Consider the following 23,494-nt stretch of genomic DNA (forward strand, 5'->3'; position numbering starts at 1 on the left):
TGATAGTCAAACTTGGGGCAAATTTACCGTTTGCATGGTATTAACCCCCGAACTCACGAATAACTTTCCACCATTTTGCAGCTATTATAACAGATTACAATGTTTTTATGGAAAAAACTTTTGTACAGAAAATTCAAAGTGTTCTATTTATATTATCAGGAAGTTGTGATGCATTAATTGAAATCTATATCAATAATTCGACTTAAAAATATTTGTGAATTTCCAAATCTTCATTGAATAAAATTCAAAATAAATAGAAAAGTCTATCGCATATGTAAAAGTTGACAGTTGCTTATTTAACTTCATTAAAAGCCATCAAAGTCAACTAAGAGCTGCTCAATATTCTGGCTTAATGGATCATTTAGCAAGGAATGAAGATGGTTATTCTGGTGTACCAGTTATTCTACCATCTACATTTACAGGAAGTCCTAGGAATCTACAACAGCTTTATCAAGATGCAATGGCGGTTTTCTGTGACCTATTCATTACCTACACATGTAATCCAAAATGTCCTGAAATATTAAATAACTTGGGGTCATCAGAACTTGCACAAAATCGATGTCAGCAATGTCACACAGTTTTTTAAATTCACAATCTGACTCCCAAGAACCTGCTGACTGACCACTATTCTCACTCCAAGCAGCTGATCGACGTCCCTGTCACCGCCTCAATCATCACCAGCACTTCCTGACAATATCAACAGCATCAGTTACGATCGCATTGACCTTCAATAAAAGTTTAAACTAAAGTTCTTTGTTTGTTCTACTTGCTTCCATACGTTCATTTTTATAAGGAATTTCTTACTGATGTGTTTTAAAAGATTTTAACTACCGTGGAATTTCCACGGGTCCTGCTAGTTATTATTATTATTATTATTATTATTATTATTATTATTATTATTATTGTTATTGTTGTTGTTGTTGTTGTTGCTGCTGCTGCTGCTCGTGTTTTGAGTTGGTGCCACCACAGTTGTAAATATTAAGGTCTATTAGTTAATTTGATTAACCTGAAATAGAAAATACTTAATAAGAATAAATAATGTATAATGACTAACTAAACTGACAAATACAAATGTTTTATAATGACAAACAATACAAATGTTTCATAATGACAAACAATACAAATGTTTCATAATGACAAACAATACAAATGTTTCATAATGACAAACAATACAAATGTTTCATAATGACAAACAATACAAATGTTTCATAATGACAAACAAGAGAAATGTTTCATAATGACAGACAATACAAATGTTTCATAATGACAAACAATACAAATGTTTCATAATGACAAACAATACAAATGTTTCATAATGACAAACAATACAAATGTTTCATAATGACAAACAATACAAATGTTTCATAATGACAGACAATACAAATGTTTCATAATGACAGACAATACAAATGTTTCATAATGACAAACAATACAAATGTTTCATAATGACAAACAATACAAATGTTTCATAATGACAAACAATACAAATGTTTCATAATGACAAACAATACAAATGTTTCATAATGATTAACAATACAAATGTCGATTAATACTTAGGACGGAATAAACACAAGTCCATACATTCTGGATTTGACCGTTATCAATATTATCTGAAAAAAAAAATTAATAAAATATGAATGTTTTTTCTTCTTTTTTTATAATCAAAGAATCATGTGCATGGTGCTTTCAATACGCACCTATAATTGAAAGTGTAACATTTACTATCCAGCTACAAATCAACCGGTTTGATTAAGGCGGAAGAGATTTCTATTGGTTAGAAAGTTGTGTGTGTGTGTGTGTGTGTGTGTGTGTGTGTGTGTGTGTGTGTGTGTGTGTGTGTGTGTGTGTGTTCTGCGTGTGTGTTTTTTTTATTTTTTGACTAGATGATTTGCTTTCATACGAGGGCGTAGGTGCCGACATGTCATCTGATCTGTTTATCCAATCAGAGTAAAAAATTCCTAATATTTTTCATTTATTTCTTGCTTACCGATTGCCTACACACTTTTCCAATGTTAATTAGTTTGTATAAAAACAATGAAGTATAAGATTCTCTTCGTTTTCTTCAACGGCAAGTAGCCTAACAGATGACACGGCTAATAAACAAGGGCAGGTGCCAGTGAAAACGGTATTAAAAACGGCAATACAATAACAAATAGATCAAAGTAACTTATTTATTTTTGCGACTTTTATTCGCTCCAAACAAGGGACATTGCCAGTAGTTTATAGGAGTATAATAAGTTGGAAGTTTTATGACACATCACATTTACATTTCTACAGGTTGGTACTGCCGTTGTTGAGCATTATTCGTTCATTTCGAATAAATCAAATGCTTATTGTTGGCATTTGTTTCTATGATATCTTTCTAGTAAGAATTCTTTCAAGAAAGATACCGTGTACTTACGAAAGGGGCCACGCGAATGTTTTCAACACCCCTAAGTGAAAGTTTTTTACTGTGCAACGAACTGGATTCGAACTTAGCACACCCAGGTTGTCAACCTGTGTTGTTAACCACTTAGTCACTTTCTTGTTGGTGCAGTTATGGAAATAGGAAACAGCGAGAAAATTTCGAAGGTTAGTGTTTCGAGGAAAGAAGCTATTAGTGTAGAAAGACTTCTGGCATCTTGTGACCTCTGCGGTGAAGGGTTAGATTTTGCTATTGACATATTATGCGGTGGTATTTACGTTGATGAGGCACAAGTGCATCAAGTGCGTCGGAGCACATTCACTTAAAGTACTTATAAAACAATCACAGGAATATAATATTCCGGCGATGGGACAGGAACTGGTGATTGGTAGACAGTATGGGACCCGTTAAATTAGAGGGTTGTTTTAGATCCTAAGAGAGAGAGGGGGGGGGAGAAAGAGAGAGAGAGTAGTTGGTGCACCAGAAAAAGAAAGAAAGAGACAGAAAGAAAGAGAGAGAGAAAAAAAGAGAGAGAGACTAGTTGGTACACCAGAAAAAGAAAGAAAGAGAGAGAAAGAGAGAGAGAGAAAGAGAGAAAGAGAGCGAGTAGTTGGTGCACCAAACTAAATAAAACAGCATTACTTTATGCATCAGCGAATGGTTGCTCTATAGAGATATTGGGTATTGGCGAGTATCAGACTTGGCAGTGTAACAGAACGTTTATAAACGCGTGGGAAAATATCAGCAGGAGTTATAAGATAGCTGGCTTGCGAGGATATTAGCAGCAGTATCCGAAAAAAAAGCACATATGCAAATTAGGAAGTGTGCGCAAGCTGGAGCGACAATACAAAAGGGAAAAAGGACACAACCTAGTCAACAGAAGAAAAGCTGCGGTTGAAAAAGATGGACGTGTGAAGTCGAAGACGAGAAATGGCTGTCTATGGTCGGCGTGTAACGGGGCAGAAAGAAAAACGCTATCAGGGGAGATGGGCATGTGGCTCTGCAGTGGCAGAGAGAGACTCTTTAAGCTGTGTCAAGACGGAGAGAAAGAAAAACGGTAATAGATGACGTGTTAAAATGAAAGAAAAGACAGATTGGATTATTTATTTTTGTTTGTTTGTTCATTTTCGACGGTGCCAGACTGCGTGGGAGTTCAAGGGAGGTTTACACTGTAACGAACACGATTCGAGCGTAACGATCACGTTACAGCAGTATCTTCTCTTTATTTGTATCAATCCATGTTACTTGTGAATGTTAGATCGAGATGTTTAAATGTTGGATTCTTGAAAAACGTGTTATCAGCAGTAGCAATCGGTGCTTGGTAAGGGTTGTTATAATCTAATATATAAAATCTATATGTCTGTCTGTCTCCATATTTTCAAACTTTATCTCTCCCGAAACTAAAAATCGCAGAGCGGCGCTAGTGGCCTCAAATGATTCGATATTTTATGGACCTTTCTTTTATGGGTCTTTAGCCGCTTAAAATAGTTTTTAAAGAGTCAAAAATGGGTAAAAAATGAAAAAATCGTTATAAATTTTGTACATTCATCTTAGTTCATTTTTAACCGGTTCATCTGCGTGTCACGTTGGTACAGCTTTGAATGCTACAGTTTTGCTTTCGGTTTCGATTCTAGCTGATGGCACCAAAATACTTATTAAAATTTAGTTAACATATTTTCTTGTGTTTTATCTCACAAATATAAATGTTGTACGCACCATGCTTATAAAGTTCTTTCAGTTCCCCCTCTTGTTAAGAATGGCTTTCTAAACAACGTTGTTTAGAAAGCCATTCTTAACAGGAGGGGTAACTTTCTAACTATTCTGCACTTTCACCTAACAATTTAATAAAAAAAAAAGATGCCATAAAAAATTAATTTAACTTGAAAATCCTGTCTAAAATATAGCACGGTGCGTACACTGCAGAAGCACCATTATTATTATTACACATCTGTATTTTCAATATAAAAAATAATAAAAGTAGATTATGTTATTATAAGCTTCCATATTATTTTGGAAATTCGGGCGCGAGCTTATTTAGATACGAACGGGGAACCTCTTTGCAACTATTCGCACTTTTTGGATAAGTATGGCTTTTGTAGCAAAACGTATTTATTTTAATTATCTTTTAGTTAACAATTTTCTGGGAAATAATTCTAGAAAACTTATATTTATTTTTCCAGAAAAGATTTAAACACGATTTTTCATTTAAAAAAAAAATCAACGTAAATCGGAGAGATTCTTAAGCGTCGATTATAACATTTTTCCTTTTAAATTTTATTTCATACATTCTTTTTCCTTTTAGAGATTAACGTTGGGCTATAATTTTTCAAACACAATCAAAAGGTAATCGAAAACTTATAAAAAAAATATGATCAGCCGGCTTTCTAAACCATAACCTTTATCGGTTTGCAGCATTAAATTGCACGTACATAACAATAGAAAACAACTTGTAATAATAACCGAAAAGAAAAGGTAAAATGAAAACTTCCTTTCACTTGTTAAACTCATGTGTGAGATTAAAAGTAATTGTGAGGGCGGTGTTCTGTAAAACGTCCCAAATGACAAGGATAACTTCATCTGTGTAAGACGATTAGTGCAGGTATGTTTCTTCTTCTTGTTCGGTCATTGTAACTTTCTTTAGTGGTAATTTATTGTTGCGTGTTCTACCGTTAGTGGGTGTGCTGTGTGCTTAATACGAAACCAAGAGACTGAGACTAGAGTTTTATGAACTTTGTTGTTATATTGTGATACTGTGGGCTTGGATGAGGTAGTAGTAGTAGTAGTAGTAGTAGTAGTAGTAGAGTGAGAAGACAGATTTAATAGTTTAAAAGGGAAGGGACGTGGGGTAAAACGACGTTATACCAACCCTTTTAAGTTCTAGGGATTTGGAAAGGTAGATGCGTTTGACAATGAAGGAAAGAGAGAGAGAGAGGGGGGGAGAGAGAGAGAGAGAGAGATGGTCGAGAACGGCAGAAGTTGAGACTGGATAATGGGATGTCACGTCACATCTAAATAATCTAGAAAAACAACGTGATCTTTTTCTTAATATGATGGTATTAGTTGATATCAATTTTTCCTGGAAGTGTTAATTTGATGCAATGAATATTCTTCCTCACAAGAATATGGTTGGCTGCTGTAAAGTATAAATAGAGACAAGAATAGCAACCTGAGAGAAACGTAGAAAAATACGCCGAAAGCCTTAAGCCTGCGCATATTACTAGCTACGACCACGGGCAACTGTTCATTGGGGCAACTTTTAGATTGTATCACTCGGTTACTCCAGGGAAGACCACTCACTTACTTCAAATTACTTTCCGGTTGATTATTGTTGAATAATGTGATTCCCAGGCCACATCGGATCGTCAGAGAAATTGATTGTGTCTCAAAGTATAGAATTTCAGCTAAAAGAATGATTTTTATTTTTTTTCAAATAGATTTGGAGTCGAAATGGAATTTTATGCCATAAATAATAAAATAGATTGGAATGTTAGTTACATAGACAATGTTAATTTACAGTAAACAAATACATTTCAGGTTTTACTAAAACAAATGGGACCTGATTGGTGACGTCAGAGAAACAGAAAAAGAGTTTGATATACATGTAGTCAGTTAGAGAGTCAGTTAGCTAACCATTGAGTTAGTGAAAGGACAGGAGGGCTCTGGGTTTGGTCTGTTGACGCCCGTGGAAATTAATGCGCGCGGTATAGAAAAAATGTAAGAATTTAAAAAGTTTTGCGTAATTCCGACGTGGATACAGGAACGTGAAATATATGTTTATATAAAAAAATATAATTTGCATCATCGTGTTTTCTTTTCGAGGGAAAGGAAAGAAAGGTGGAAGAACTATGAAAGAAGGGGGAAAACAAGGTATGTGTCCTTTTTATGGTATCCCCACAGAAAATGCTATTCGTCGTATGTTATTGTCCTGTCATGAATTGTATTTGAATGTATATACACCCACAGCGAACTTTAAATAGACCAAAGAACACAACGCTGATAGAAAATCATGCGTATACATAAACGCCATTATATATACACACACCCCGGTACACGCATATAAATATATAAACATCAGTTATACACCCGCTATGCAACATTATTAGTATTAGGTTTAAAAAAATAGAGAGGAAAAATAAAAGATGCGCTTTTGTTTGGATTTTACTGTATGTTTATTAGGAAAATGCTTAAAGAAAGAGGGAATCAATATCGTATTTTTATAAAAAGTTATTGTTTTTTTTTTCATCTCGTTCTCTCTTCTATATGGTGACTAGCCTGGGTGCCCAGCGTTGATCGGGTGTTTGGTGGTGTTTATTGAGCAAAAAAAAAAAGTGGTAGTAGGCAGGCTCGAACCTGTGCTGTGAAGGAGGAAAAGAACGTGAAAAAAGTAACGTCTTTGTCGTTACGTCCATCGCCAAACCGGATATAGCGAAGGTTTAAAAATAAGGCTCGTCAAGCGAAAAGATAGGACGATTTTCGAAAATATCGGCGAAAAAGGCGACCCCTCCCTGTAGAAAAGTGCCCAGTTAAGGATGAAGGAATTAATGTTTCTGGCCAATTTTTCGATATTTGTCGTCCGAAGGATCGTGCTTCAAAACGATACCGATCGTGAAAATCCGTCACCTCTGTCGAAAGTTTTAGGCAGACACACATACATACATATATACATACATACATAATGATTGCAGCGTCTTGTCAGAGGAGTTCCACTCCCTCAGTCACTTAAAGTCTATGAGCCCAAAAATGACTTCCATTGCCACAGGACCATGTTAATAGGCAAATGCCTGAGGGAGTATCTATACACAGATGATGTTACAGAGTCTTAGCTTTGTACGACAGCTTAGTCTCTCTCTCTCTCTCTCTCTCTCTCTCTCTCTCTCGGTTGAACATGTTGAGATCCAGCAACAAGCAAGAGCAATATAGCCAGCAACAAGTTAAACTTCAGGCCAGCTTAATGCGAGTACTAGTCTCACACTTTATGTTTTTTTTAATCATATTTGCTTCTTGTAGAAAGGTTACCTTCACCACGGCTTACGGAAGCCCTCTCCACCCCAACACACACATACATACACACAAACTCCCATGATGCTAGTTGGCTGTTGACCCCGAAAAAGGGAAGGTCGTGTTTTTAATCCTTCAGGGAGACTAGCCACCCTCCTCACCAAACAAGTCTGGTGCGGAACCAGTTTAGTCGCCGGTGACCCGACCATGAGGCAGTTAGTACTGGGTTACATGGTACCAGTAGCATATGACATGACCTGACATATAATGCATACATACATACATACATACATACATACATACATACATACATACATACATACATACATACATACATACATACTGACTGGGATACGTCAGGAATCTCAGAGTTTTAATGTTGCGATTTTCCGATCAATGGTGATCCACGATATATGTGATAGGACACGTAAAAATAATAGAAGAAAGCGGACGATTTGTGCAGAGGGGTGGGAAGAGAAAACCTCTCCACTTTATAAAAAAGAAAATTAGGCTGTATGTGTTGTAATTGTATTTGCATCAGCGAATGGGTCAGACTGACTTTACTAACATTATTTTTATGTGTTAAAAAAGAAACTGAAAAGATAATATATTTTTACGTCAAAAATTTCATTTGTTGTTAAGAGATCCTGTTTCGTGTTTTGCCTGAGTGAATTTGTATAAGAATGTTGTTTTTATTGTTTGTTAATAAAATGGCGGGTTTACCTGACAAATTGATAAAGTGCTCTTGGTAGGAAGTGAAAACATTGCTCTTGTTTGCTTTTTTGGAGGAGGAGGAGGAGGAGGAGGAGGAGGAGGAGAAGAAGAAGAGAGAAACAATATCGAAATTGCTGATAATGGAAGAGGTGTCGATATGGGAGGAAAAACGGAAATTAAAAAAAAATAGCGAAATGTTAGATTATATGAAATAAGTTAAAAGTTGGTAGGAGGTGAAAAAATTCTGATTTTTTTTTTTTAGATAAAAAAATGGCAAAATACTTGGTAATATGAATTCGGAGAAATGTGTTACAGGATGTGTGTATTGCTAAAATATTTGCATGTAAATATTAATGAATAGCGTGTGAAAGTAGCAGTTTGTGCGCGCGTGTGTGTGTGTGTGTGTGTCTGAAAGATTAATGCGCATAAATCTGAAGTCTGTTCTAATCATTTGGGGTAAAACAAAATATGCGTATTATACAAAATTTCTACTACTAACAATTACTACGATTTTTTCTCATTGACTACAGTTTCCCATTAATCCTTATCCTCGAGTGGTCTCTGAGCCTTGATAAGTGGAGCCTCCTTTGTAAAAAGAAAGGATAATTCAGCAGCATTTGTGACTTCTGGGAAGTAGTTAAAGCAGCTGCAAACAACACGGACTTTGAGTCTATATTCGAAACACCCTCCCCTGACTAGAGAAAAAACCTAGAATCAGACGACCAAGCCTTTATGTGCTTTAGACTTAACATGCAACATAACATTAGCTACTTTTATTTTCTCTACCGCTCTCCCTTGACCCAGGACTGCACCATAATAAACAAAGTCTCTGACAGCATAGATACAGCACTCTCCCTCGACACTAGTGCACAAGTACATGTATTTGGTGACTTCAATGCCTACCACAGCAACTGGTTTGAATTATCTACTTACACAGACGCATAGCTTCTCTATATCTCACTCCCTATCACAGATGGTTATGTTCCCAACCCGTTTCCCTGATCAGAAAGAACAACAGGTTTCACTTTTAGATCTGTTTCTGACCTCAGTTCACGATAATTGTATAACGAATGCCCACATGCCACTTGGGAACGCTGATTATGCAGTGATAATGGTCGTAATCGCCCTAAACTCTAGAGTCAAAACTGAAGAGCCATTGCTCAAACAGCGAGATATTATAAAAAGGCTGACTGGGAAGCCATCAGGAATTTCATCATAGATGCCCTATGGGGAAATATCTTTTCTCTTTCTGCTAAACTGCGCAAATGAGACCACTGAATGGTTCAAAACTGCAATTGAAGCACATGCTCCCACACAGAAATTTTATAGCAAGCCCCACTCTCCCCAATAGTTTACTTCTACTTGCGCAACTGCCACTGCGCAAAGGCAGCATACGTACCACAGATTTAACCAACTTAAGTCCAGTTCAAACAGACAAAAATATATAGAAGCTAGAAGTAACGTTAAGAAAGAAATAGCGACAGCTAAGGAGAATTTACTGAAACCACCAAAAAACGCATCGAAACACAAAATTAGGAACCCGTGATTTCTGGAAAATCTACAATAGTGTAGTAAATAAGAGGCAGTCAACAATTCCCCAACTAACCAGCAATCACGAGGTTGTTTGCTCAGCAACCGAGAAGGCTAACATGCTTGCCTGTCGGTTTGCCTCCAACTCCACACTGGATCCTGCTAACCACCCCCTCCCTGACTTTCCTTTGCAAACGGACGCCACGCTAGACGATCTGAAAATCACCCCCATCTCAGGTGCATGTTATCATAAAAAAACCTTGACACTTGACCTGATCTCATCCTGGCTGTGCTATTAAAAAAAAATGCTCCCCCGAAGTAGCTCCAGTTCTCTCCAAACTTTACAACAAATGCCTTAATGAATCTTGCTTTCCTGCCTGCTGGAAAACTGCTTCTGTGGTACAAGTTTTCAAGAATTCTGGTGAAAGAACTGACCCATTAAATTATCGCCCCATTAGTCGCCTCCTATTTTTCGCTAAAATATATGAGTCCATAATTAACCAAGCTCTAGTCCATCACCTTACAGATGCTAAACTTCTGACCGACCAACAATATGGATTTAGGCAGGCCCGTTCCACAGCAGACATCCTAACTGTAATCTCTGAGCATATATACCATTCACTTGACAAAGCAGGGGAGGGTAGAGCGGTAGCTCTAGATATATCTAAGGCTTTTGACAAGGTATAGCATGAAGGTCTTCTGAGGAAAATCAGATCATACGGTATCACTGGACGAATACTTAACATAATTAAATCCTTCTTAGATAAGAGAAAATCCAGGTTGTTCTCGACAGTCGTACATCTAAACAATATGATATAAATGCAGAAATACCTCAGGGGTCTATCCTTGGAGCTCTATTATTCCTAATATTCAGAAATGACCTCCTTGACAAAATCGTCTGTCAGATGAGTATATATGCTGATGACATCACGCTCTATAACAGACACGACAGGAAAACAAATGAACACATATGTAAAGAAATATCAGAAACACTAGAGGATGACCTCCAATCTGTAGTAGAATGGGGACAAAAATGGATGGTCACATTCAATGCTGCCAAGACTAAATTTATTTCCTTCAATAATTACAAGAAACCTTCTCTACCACCAATAGCAGTGGCCAAAGACTCTTTATCTGAAAGTACATCTTTTAAATTCCTCGGCCTAACGTTCACAGGAAACATGAGTTGGAACAATTACATTGAAAGCATTGCCAGGACCGCTACGAAGAAGGTAGGTTCTTTCTACCGTGCTAGAAAGCTACTAACACCCGAAAGTATCCTGTACCTTTATAAGGACACCATTCGCCCATGTATGGAGTATTGTTGTCATATTTAGGCTGGTGCATCTGCTACTAGTCCCTCACTCCTATACAAGGTTCAAAAGAGAGTCGCCAACCTAATAGGTCTTGAACTGTCATTTAAGATGCAGCCTCTATCCCACCGACGAAATGTTGCGTCCCTCTGCTTGTTCTATAAGTATTTTAATGGTGAATGCTCTGACGAACTGCAAGCACTTGTGCCCCCACTACGTAAACACCCTCGTCAAACCCGACAAGCAGCTAAATCCCATCCGTACACATGATCCCTAGATGTAGGAAAGCTTTCTACTTTAGTAGTTTCTTCCCCAAACCGCTAGACTTTGGAATTCCATTTCGGCTCCCTGCTTCCCCAACTGTACTGACATGCAAAAGTTCAAGTGTAACGTAAACCGACATCTTACTGCCCAACTCCCTACATAGTACCCCAGTAGCTTATATTCCTGATAGTAGCCCCCTACATCAAAGTGGCAATGTGCTTTGTTTGGGGTAAAAATGTAAAAAAAAAAAAAAAAAAAAAAACCTTAATATATATATATATATATATATATATATATATATATATATATATATATATATATATATACAGTAATTCGATTTTATTATTTAAAAATGATAAATTTATCTTAGCACCTATAATATATATATATATATATATATATATATATATATATATATATATATATATATATATATATATATATATATATATATATATATATATATATATATATATATAATGGACTCTCCCGTCGATTTCGCCGATATAACAACTAAGTTGTTCGGAAATCCACTCAGATGATTTGTGAAGTCTTTGTGTAGAACCAACCACACTTTTTGGCATTACTGATAATCTTTATCGTTGCAGATGACTGCCAAAGGACAAAGTATGCAGTAGACCGCAGGTTTTTACATCAGAGCTTCCTTCTCCTGTATGCATGTCTTATCTCTCCCAGTGAAGTAATGCGCCTCTAGATACCAACCTGGAACTTTTTACGACTCGGCGCGGTATATACAGCGTTTAGTCTTTCTAAATTGTCACCCATCTAGTACTGGCCAGGCTTAACATTGCTTAACTTCGGTGATATGTCGAGAACCAGTGTGTCAACGTGATTGTGCTATATATATATATATATATATATATATATATATATATATATATATATATATATATATATGTATGTATGTATATATATGTATGTATGTATATATATGTATGTATGTATATATATATGTATGTATGTATATATATATGTATGTATGTATATATATATGTATGTATGTATATATATATATATATGTATGTATGTATATATATATATGTATGTATGTATGTATATATATATAATTACATTCATATATATACATATAATTACACGATGTTGACCATTTATTACTTTAATTCCAATGACACTTACAAAACATATTTGACAGTGACTTTTTCGTATTGCAAAATAGTTCATTTAATTATTAGATAAATTAATGAAACCTTTTTACCCTTAATTCATGAGAAAAAGTAGTAATAATCACTCCACCAAAAGAAAAAAATGCATTTGGGCAAAATCCGAAAATTGGGAAAAAATCTTAATTACCTTATTTTAAGCTTACATTACGCCAATTTGAACCTTATATATATATATATATATATATATATATATATATATATATATATATATATAAAGTTAAAGTGGCCCTTGTCCTGGTGTTAGAATCGTGCTTGAACGGTTGTCTTTGCCCTGTTTATTTTGAAAGGATGGAATGTGTGGAAATAATGCATATTTATTAATTGTGTGTGTTTATGTATGTATATATATATATATGACTATGACTATATATATATATATGACTACTTCATTTAGTCACATAAATTAATATACGAAAGTATAAATTTATGCGTAAAATTTTAACTATTTATTGCAACAGTGGTCAATACGTAGGTAGAGTTAGGTAGTAAGTTATACAATATATATGGCAATTAAGCTACGCAGAAAGCCTGACGAAACCTAGCGTAGATAAAACGCGAAATATTCTGTGTAGCTTAAATGCCATATATATTTTATAACTTACTATATATATATATATATATATATATATATATATATATATATATTTATATATATATATATATATATATATATATATATATATATATATATATATATATATATATATATATATATATATAGTGGGTATAATAAGTATTCGATACATGCTGAAAATTTTTATTTTTCATTTTAATAAACACTTATAAAACGGAATTCAAAACAAAATTTTAACTGTATAAAGTTTGCATCATAAGGAGCAGATTGCTACTCGGAAAGTTAACATATTCATTTTAGAAAAGATATCAAAACGAAAATTCTGAAAATGTAAAAAGTATTCGATACGTTGGAACAAATTATCATTTAATATTTTGTTGCATTACCCTTGTGGCTTACCATTGAATGCAAACGTTTCCTATATTTCGATACAAGGTTGTGTTACATATTTAAAGGAATTTAAGACCATTCCTCCTTAAAAATTTGTTCCAATTGTTTCAGATGACTGGGTTAACATTTACTGGCCCGTACTTTGAGATCTCGCCACAAATTCTCGATCGGATTAAGGTTCGGGAACTAACTGAGCCACGGCAACACGTTTTTATTATGTTCAAATAACCATTACTGTGTTAAATTTGCACAATGCTTTGGATCATTGTCCTGCTGGAATATCCAGTGTTGACCCAAAGTCAACATTTAAGCAGATTCGAACAAATTTTCCTCCAGAATAACCCGATAAATGGAACTGTTCATACGTTCTTTAATGATTATGAATTTTTCGGGTGACGCTGAAAGAAAAGTAACCCCACACCATTATGTTTCCTCCACCGAACTTAACAGTTGGAATGGAGTTCTCCGGCTTGAACTCTTCTCCTTTCTTTCTCCAAAACTGACGTTGGTGGCTATGATTGAATAACTATTTTGATCTCATCAGACCAAATTATATTCAAACAAAATTGTCCCAGTAGCTTGCAGGTTTTGATAAGAAATTATTTGCAAATTCAAGTCGGGCTCTGATTTGTTGTTTGATGAGAAGAGGGGTTGTCCTTGTCCTGAAGTCCCTGTTTTCGCAATGCATTAGTCACTGTGCGTTTAGTAACATTAATCCCTACAGTTTCGAGCTCATTTACCAATTCTTTGCGGATAACTTGAGGATTATCTGAAACAGTTCTGGTCATCCTATTCAATGCTCGATTCGAAATTTTCTTTGGGACACCATCCCGAGTAAGATTGACAGTGGTATGATGCGTTTTCCGTTTCCTTATTATTGAACCTACTGTTGAATGATGCACGTTGAACCGTTTTCCAATCAATCTGTACCCTCCACCACACTTACGAGCATCAATAATCTTGTTTCGCACTATGTTCATTAGTTTTAACCATTATCAAAATGTCACATAATAGCAAGGCACTGCAGATGTCTTCAGCAGACGATTCATACCTACCAATAGAAAAATTCTCGACCAAGATTGATTTTTTAAAATAAATTTATTAAATAACGAAAAACCCAAAAGTTGAAATAGCCAAAATTCTATGCGGTATTAAAAAAATCTAATATTTTAAATTTAAAAAAAAATACTGACACAAACGAATAGAATAGAGATGCACTCTTAAATACGAAAATTCGGCTTAAAAAAGGCATTCTGGTTGAATGTCAACCGGTGTCAATAGGAATATGTCCCTTTTCGTCGGCACTTGGATTTAGGTCCCTATTCTAGACTAGATCCAAACAGAGAAATGAATGAAGTTAGGAAATTTTATTCATTTGTTACTACGTATCGAATACTTTTTACACTACAATTTCAGAATTTTTGTTTTGATATATTTTCTAAAATGAAATGTTAACTTTCCGAGTAGTAATATGCTCGTTATGGCGCAAGTTTATACAGTTAAAATTTTGTTTTGAATTTTGTTTTGTAAGTGTATATTCAAATGAAAAATAAAAATTTCCAACATGTATCGAATACTTACTATCCCCACTGTATACATATAAGTAATAAATATGTAATCATTATCTACATTATACGATTTATTCTTGCAGAACACGCTTGCGTGCGTGTATGTGTTGAAAAGGTCTTATTGTCTAAGAGGTTGAAATAAATTTATAATGAGATATGGCTAACTGGAAATTTTGGTTGTTTCTCTTTATTTATATATATATATATATATATATATATATATATATATATATATATATATATATATATATATATATATATACTAGCTGGGAGGGGGGGCAACTTTGTCCGGGCGTAAAATACGCTTAAATGTTATATTTAATTTGTCCAGATTTCGCATGTATTCTTATATGAAAATATGGAGACAGACAGACAGACATACAGCCGTTTATAAATTAGATTATTCATCCACAGACGAACAGCTTTGTATCACAGCTCTTTCCAACGTATTGCTTTTGATACGTCGACAGAACGCGCTAGTTAGACTGCCGGTACGTGACAATATGCACGCCGCGTTTCTAATAAGAATGTGTTGGCTATCCGGAAGCAGTTGAAAAATAAACCATAAATTGGAGAGGCGGGATAATAGGAGAGAGACTAAGAAAGAGAGAAAGAAAGAAAGAAAGAAAGAAAGCAAATGGTTGATCGTATGAAGGCGATAGCAGTGAGCAAATTTATATTTTTTAAGGGGTGCGTGATCATCTCAGTGGATACCGTCGTGGCCTGTGGAATAAATCCTGTCGGTTCAAATCATCTTTTGTGGTGATTATATGCAATTTATGTTAATTTATTCGAAACTAAATTAACTGTACCTCATTTCTCGTTGGTTGGAAAATAACAACTTGAATCATATGCAATATGTATTTATATAATACTATAAATCCGTCCCGTCACACAAAAGTAAGCGAGTAGGAACGTACCCTTTTCTAATCCTCGGACGAAACCATTTCAAATGATAAGGTTAAATGAGAAAATAAATAGCAACTCAGAAAAGAAATCCTAAATAAAAAAAATCAACGCTGAGTATTTATTTATTTATTCTTAGGTCGTAGAAATGAAAATAATTTATCTGTAAACAAAATTAATTACTGGCATAATCAATAATCTATCTATATCTATCTATATATATATATATATATATATATATATATATATATATATATATATATATATATATATATAAGTGAATGTGTGTGTGTACATTTCTCTACGCAATAACTCTGTCAATTTTTAGTCTACAGACTCGAAATTTGATATGCAGGGTATTGAGATACGGAAAAATCTATGTGATCGGTTTTCGGACAGAAATTTCGCTGTATAGGGGTCAAAATTCAACGATTTGACTTTTGAGAACTCTACCAAACTCTACCAAATTACTCAGACAAGTTCTGGTTTAAACATTTTAAATTTTACATAAAGGGTATTCAGAGATACGACAAGCTTTTTAATCGGTTTGGGTCGAAAATTTTTAGTTACCAATATATATAAATGTATGTATGTATGTATGTATGTATGTATGTGTGTTTGCATGTCTGCCTAAAACTTTCGACAGAGGTGACGGATTTAACAAGATCAGTATCGTTTTAAAGTTCGACATTTCATACGACAAATATCGAAAAATTAGCTAAAAATATTAATATCTTCACCTTCAACTAGGCACTTTTCTACAGGGCGGGTCGCTTTTTCAACGATATTTTTTAAAGTTATTCTCTCCTTTCGATTGTCTAGCCTAAATGTTAACATATGTCACTCCAGATTTAGCGGTGGTCGTAACCGCAAAGACGTCATGTTTTTCCTCGTTCTTTTCCTCCTTCACAGTACGAGTTCGAACCTGCCTTCCTACTACCACATTTTTTTTTTTGCTCAACATACACATCCAAACGCCCGGGCAACGCCAGGCTGAAATGCTAGTATATCGGTAAAAGTAAACGTGTCTGTGTATCTGTGTGTCTGTATGTCTGTGTACATTTCCCTACGCAATAACTCTGTCAATTTTCAGTCTAAAAACTCGAAATTTGATATACAGATTACTGAGATTTGGGAAAATCTTTGCGATCGGTTATCGGCCAGAAATTTGTCTGTTAAGGGGTTAAAGTTCAACGATTTTATCTTTGAGATCTCTACCAAACTCCTCCGACAATTTTGGGTATACACACTTGAAATTTTAGATATAGGTTCCTTGGACATGGATCTAACTTAATGACTTGATTTGAGCCCAAAACAATAAATTTTAGAGGGTCATAATAGGGGCCAAAGTTTAAAAACATTGACCTCTGCGGTCTCTATCAAATTACTCAGACAATTTCTGGTCTAAACATTTGAAATTTGACTTAAAGGGTATTCAGAGACAGAGCAACCTTTTTAATTGGTTTGGGTCGAAAATTTTTAGTTACCAATATATAAATGTATGTATGTATGTTTGCATGTCTGCCTAAAACTTTCGACATAGGCGACGGATTTTGCCAAGATCAGTATCGTTTTGAAGCCCGACCTTTCAGACGACAAATATCGAAAAAAATGGCTAAAAACATTAATATCTTCAACTGGGAACTTTTCTACAGGAGAGGGGTCGCTTTTATCGCCGACATTTTTGAAAGTCATCCTTTCCTTTCGATTGTCCAGCCTTAATTTTAAAAAATGTCACTTCCGGTTTGGCAGTGGTCGTAACAGCAAAGACGTCAGGTTTTTTTCCACATTCTTTTCCTCCTTCGCGGTACGAGTTCGAGCCTGCCTTCCTACTACCACTTTTTTTTTTTTTTGCTCAATGGACACATCCAAACACCTTGGCAACGCCGGGCTGAAATACTAGTATATCTATAAAAGTGAACGTGTGTGTGTGTGTGTGTGTGTGTGTGTGTGTGTGTGTGTGTGTGTATGTGTGTGTGTGTGTGTGTGTGTGTGTGTACGCAATGACTCTGTCAATTTTCAGTCTACAGACTCGAAATTTGATATACAGGGAACTGAGATTTGGGAAAATCTTTGCAATCCGTTTTCGGCCAGACATTTGGCTGTTTAGAGATCAAAATTCAACGATTTGACCTTTGAGAACTCTACAAAACTTTTCCGACAATTTTGGGTCTAAATATTTGAAATTTTAGATATAGATTCCTTGGACATGGATCTAACTTAATAACTTGATTTGAGCCCCAAACAATAAATGTTAAGGGTTCATAATAGGGGTCAAAGTTAAAAAAAATTGACCTCTGCGATCTCTACCAAATCACTCAGACAATTTCTGGTCTAAATATTTGAAATTTTACATAAAGGATATTTAGAGATAGGGCAAGCTTTTTAATCGGTTTGGGTCGAAATTTTGAGTTACCAATATATAAATATATGTATGTATGTTTGCATGTCTGCCTAAACTTTCGACAGGGGCGACAGATTTTCACAAGATCAGTATGGTTTTGAAGCTCGAACCTTCAGACGACAAATACCGAAAAATTGGCTAAAAACATTAATTTCGTCACCCTCAACTGGACACTTTTCTAATGGGAGGGGTCGCTTTTTTCGCCGATATTTTCGAAAGTAATCCCCTCTTTTCGATTGTCTCGCCTTAATTTAAACTTACGTTACTTCCGATTTGGCGGTGGTCGTAACAGCAAAGACGTCACGTTTTTCCCCGTTCTTTTCCTTCTTCGCGGTACGGGTTCGAGCCTGCCTTCCTACTACCATTTTTTTTTTTTTTTTTGCTCAACATATACCTCCAAACACCCGCGTAAGCAGTGATGAAATGCTAGTATATATATATATATATATATATATATATATATATATATATATATATATATATATATATATAGTTTTAGAATATAATCCTCCCCTCACACATGTTTCGTCGTCTACAATTCATCAGAGTGGCTAAATCTAGTTTCTTTGGTTGATGAAATGATTTTTTCCACTTAGCGTAAAGCTAGATTATTTTATAAAATTGAACTGAATCCTATTGGTTATCAGCATCGCAAAAAATAAATAAAAATGTAAGCAAGTGAATGCTTTCATTTAATACGATAAAATTCCGTGCATTTATTAGTCAATTGGTAGGGAACCGACGTCAACCACTGGCGTCCTGGTTTCAAATATAGCTGAGTATATCAGCACTTTTCAATTATGAAAACCTCAACATTTCACTACCTAGCTCTACTCACGCACTGAGTACCGTTGAAACGTATACTGAATATATATATATATATATATATATATATATATATATATATATATATATATATATATATATATATACTAGCTGTATCCGGCCACGCGTTGCTGTGGCTCAGTTTGTTAAAATGGAACACATGTGAAAGTAGAGAAAAGTTTGATTCTTTTTTTCAAGAGAATGTACAAATTATTTTTTTTAACAGATGTTAAGAAAATAGACAGAAAATACTTCCATCATTAATTATGCAAAAAATAAATAAAATGTTGATTTAGTGTTTCAATATTATGCTTATAAATTACGATAAAACTTGCTGAGTATGCGCTGTTTTACGGTTGTTGCAAAAATGGAACGGAAACTTAAATTTCGTTTCATTTTAATCTTTCTTAATTTTTTAATTGTGCCCCCCCCCAAACGAATATAATCAAAACAGTAACATTCAACAATTGTACTTTATGTATATAAAACACAAAATATTTATTTAAAAAAAAATTAAAAAAAAAAAAGTTAATAACGAAAGGGAAATAATTCCATTTTTAAACGAAAAAGTCAGTTTGGTATATCTTTTTGTTATTTTTTACATAAGTCCAGCTTACCATTCACATTGGAAATGTCGACATTTATAGGTTGTAGGGTACGTTTACAATGAATAAATACTCCAATCTAGTAGATGTATCAGAATTTTTGTAGGAATTTTTTACACCCCTATCACGAAACAGCGAATAAAATATAAAAATCTCGTAATTTCTCTTTTAAAAGTGGGTTGTTTATTTTCTTTATGGACTATACTTCCAAAATAAACTATTAAAGTTGTTTTAAAAGTAATAGAAATATATTTTTTTATTTTTTAAAAACAGTAATGAATTTTACGAACTCAATATTTTTCGATTTTTAAACTTTAAACTATTGATTCTATTTTTACGATATTTTCAGGGTCAATGGGAAATTTTATGCTCTTTCCAATAATCCGAATATAATATTTTAGACAAACGTTTTTTTTTAATTCACGCCCCCCCATTTTCAAGTGTCTATTAAAAAGTAAATAATGTATTTACTCACCAAAGTTTTATATATCACAAATTGAAGAGAAAAGGTCAATAAGTAATATATTCAAATTTAAAACAAAAAAGTAGTGTTTTTTAGAAATTTACCTGTAAAGTTCGAAGTTTAAAACTTTTTATTTTTTAAACCACGTTGTTTGATTTTTCTTTTGTTTTTTATGAAACCTTGGTCCTTGCTCCTTTAATTGAAAACAAAATTAGGGCTTCAATTACATTTTTCGAGTAGTTATAAGCTTGGAAAGACAGGGGGTATAATAATTCACGCCTCCCATTTTGAAATGTCTATTAAGAAGTAAATAATTTATTCACCAAAATGTTATATATCACAAATTGAAGAGAAAAGGTCAATAAATAATATATTCAAATTTAAAACAAAAAAAGTAGTGTTTTTTAGAAATTTACCTGTAAAGTCCGAAGTTAAAACCTTTTTTTTAAAAAAACATGCCGTTTTTTTTTTGTTTTTTGTTTTTTTAATGAAACCTTGGTCCTTGGTCCTTGCTCCTTTAATTGGAAAAAAAAGTAGGGCGTTAGTTACATTTTTCGATGAGTTATAAGCTTGGAAAGACGGGGTGGAATTATTCACTATTTTTCACGAAATTTGTGACGCACCTACCAATCTACCCATGTTAAGAACGGCTTTCGGAATAGACACCCCTAACCTTGCCAGAATACCCGAAAAGCTATAAAAGTTGACGTGTCGAATGTGAACGATGAGTTGGATGTAATGTAAAAATGTACCGAATTTAAAAGGGAACGAAATTCAAATTTCCGTTCCATTTTTACAACCGTAAAGCAGAGCATTCTGTGCAAATTTTACCTAACTTACTGCATTAATGCTATTGTTTTTAAGCAAAAAAAAACAAAATATTTAGGTTTGGCTATAAATTCCTAAACTCATTTCACCCTAAATAATTCAGGTGACTGAAATAGGAATCTAATTGAATCTTTAATTTCCTGAATAGAATGCGAGAATTCATTTTTCTTCGAGTTATATCGAATTCATTAATACGGACTTTAGGGGGTTTTTTCGTAATGTTACTGTAAAAATTATTTTTTATTGTTACAAATTACGATGCTTTATTTATATAAAAAAAGCAAAAATAAATTCTTGCGTTTTTTATTTACTACTGAAAACTATAACTTTAGTAAATGTATTTTCTGTTTAAACAAAATAAAACATTTTCACGAAGAGTTAAGTAAAAATAATTAGTTCATTATATTCTGCGATCATTATTTGAAAAATACTGAAATTTTCATTAAAATTCGTTAATTTCCTGATTTTTGGTGAGTTTTTAAGTAAAGGGAGTAGTCAAAATGTTTATACACTTTGAGCGTCGGCATTCATTTTGTGTGTACCTACCATTTTTCGATGAATATTTGATAGCAAAGCGACTACGTGTGGTTAATTTAAATTAAATTTCAATCACATGGTTACATTATAAATAATCATGTGATTAAACCCATTGAAAATTTACCGATATTGTAAACACATTCTGTTTACATTAAGCCTGTAGTGTTTTTTTAGTGATGCAGTGTTGGCAACTGAGATTTAAAAAAACCCGCGAGATCAGGAGAAAGAAATCTCCAGAAAATCGCTAGATTTTTAACTTTTATCGTCTGAAATTTTCAAAAATCGCTAATTCCCCCCCCCCAACTCCATATTTTAACTTCCTACCATAAAAAATATAAATATAGTATATTCAATATATAAAATGTTCCATGTTTTCTCACTATATGTTTCTGGAATTATATTGAAGCGGTTAACTCCCCAGAAGGCTTACATATTTTATCAGCTAGTTTTGCCTGTTTTTTTTTTTCAGAGAGGGCATTTGTTTTTGCAGGAAACAAATCAGAAACTCAAACTTTTTATAATAAAAGTTAAATTGAAATATACTGCAAATTAAACATCACAATAATGGTGCAACATTGAAATTAGAAAAATAAAAAACAAAAAAACATTGTTTTAGTATATTAAAAGTATTTAGGTTGGTAGATAATTAAATTCTACTGTATTGGTATAAGTTTTTTTTTTTTTTTTTTTTTTGCAAAGCAGGGTTCGTATTTTAAACTAAACTTCGGAGGTTGGAATGCGCCCCCCACACCTAAAATGTACTTGGAAAAATCGATTTTATAGCGAGATTTAAGAATGGTTAGCCGAAAAAAGGTGAAAAACAAATAATCAATAAATAATTGTTACCAAAGGCAATAAATGCTACTTTTTTTTACTTACTTGAATGAGTTTATTTTATGTTTTAACGTATTTTAAAGCGCTTTTCTTTATTTTTTAATCTAAAACTGCGGGTGTGTGGGTGCCAAATATATCCAGATTTTTTCCCCGCTAGATTGCAAACGAAATCTTCAGATCTAACAGGAAAACCGCTAAATTGTAACACTGGTCACGTGACAGGAAGCGGTAATAAATAATTGTCCCCAAATAAAAAAATGGCGTATCGGTACAAAGAAAAACATCTATTTATCATAGAAAAATTAAGTATAATGTTATAATTAAAAAGAAATATATATATAAACACACATGGATATAGTAAACATATTATACCAAAACGTGGAAGCCATCCGTCCAGTGGTTTTTTAGACTTTTAATTGCGAACGAACCAAGAGTTATATATATATATATATATATATATATATATATATATATATATATATATATATATATATATATATATATATACACACACGTGTGTGCAACTGGTATCAGTGGCATGACACTTATGCAAATAATCAAACCGGTGCACGAGGTGACGTCACAGCGGAGGAAGGGAAGGGAAAGAAAAACGGAGAGGTGAAAACGGCAGAGTTTTGTTAACTACATAGCAGACGAGAGGGACTGAAAAAAAATCAGATACAGTAGTTTTGGAAAGTACCTTTTTATTTCAACGCAAAAAATGTGAGTCGAATTTCTTTCGTTTTCCTTTTTTTTTTTTTGCGAAGCTTTCATATGTAACGTGTTGGGTCCGTTAAAAGACTCTAACGACAGAAGATTAACGACTACATTACATTAAGATTATTTGACGCCGTAAAATCAGATCTTTTTTTGAACAAACTCTTTATGATAAAAACAAAGTCTTGTCTCGCAGCTTGGTAGCTTAAACATTTAAGGTACTTACAATCCTCAGATATAGTCATAGATAACGCGGATAACGTCAAATTTGTTCGTAGGCAGTCCGAACTTTGCCGAGAATTCGGAAAGTGAATGAAATTTCTTGTGGGCGTACCGTCACTTAGCCATGAGAGATGAACGTTAGTAACGAAGCTTCTAATGGTTCAGTTTACGAACAAATTAAATTCGTAGAAAG

This window comes from Euprymna scolopes, chromosome 14 (assembly GCF_053919585.1).
Source record: "Euprymna scolopes isolate OS-2025 chromosome 14, ASM5391958v1, whole genome shotgun sequence".
NCBI lineage: Eukaryota > Metazoa > Mollusca > Cephalopoda > Sepiida > Sepiolidae > Euprymna > Euprymna scolopes.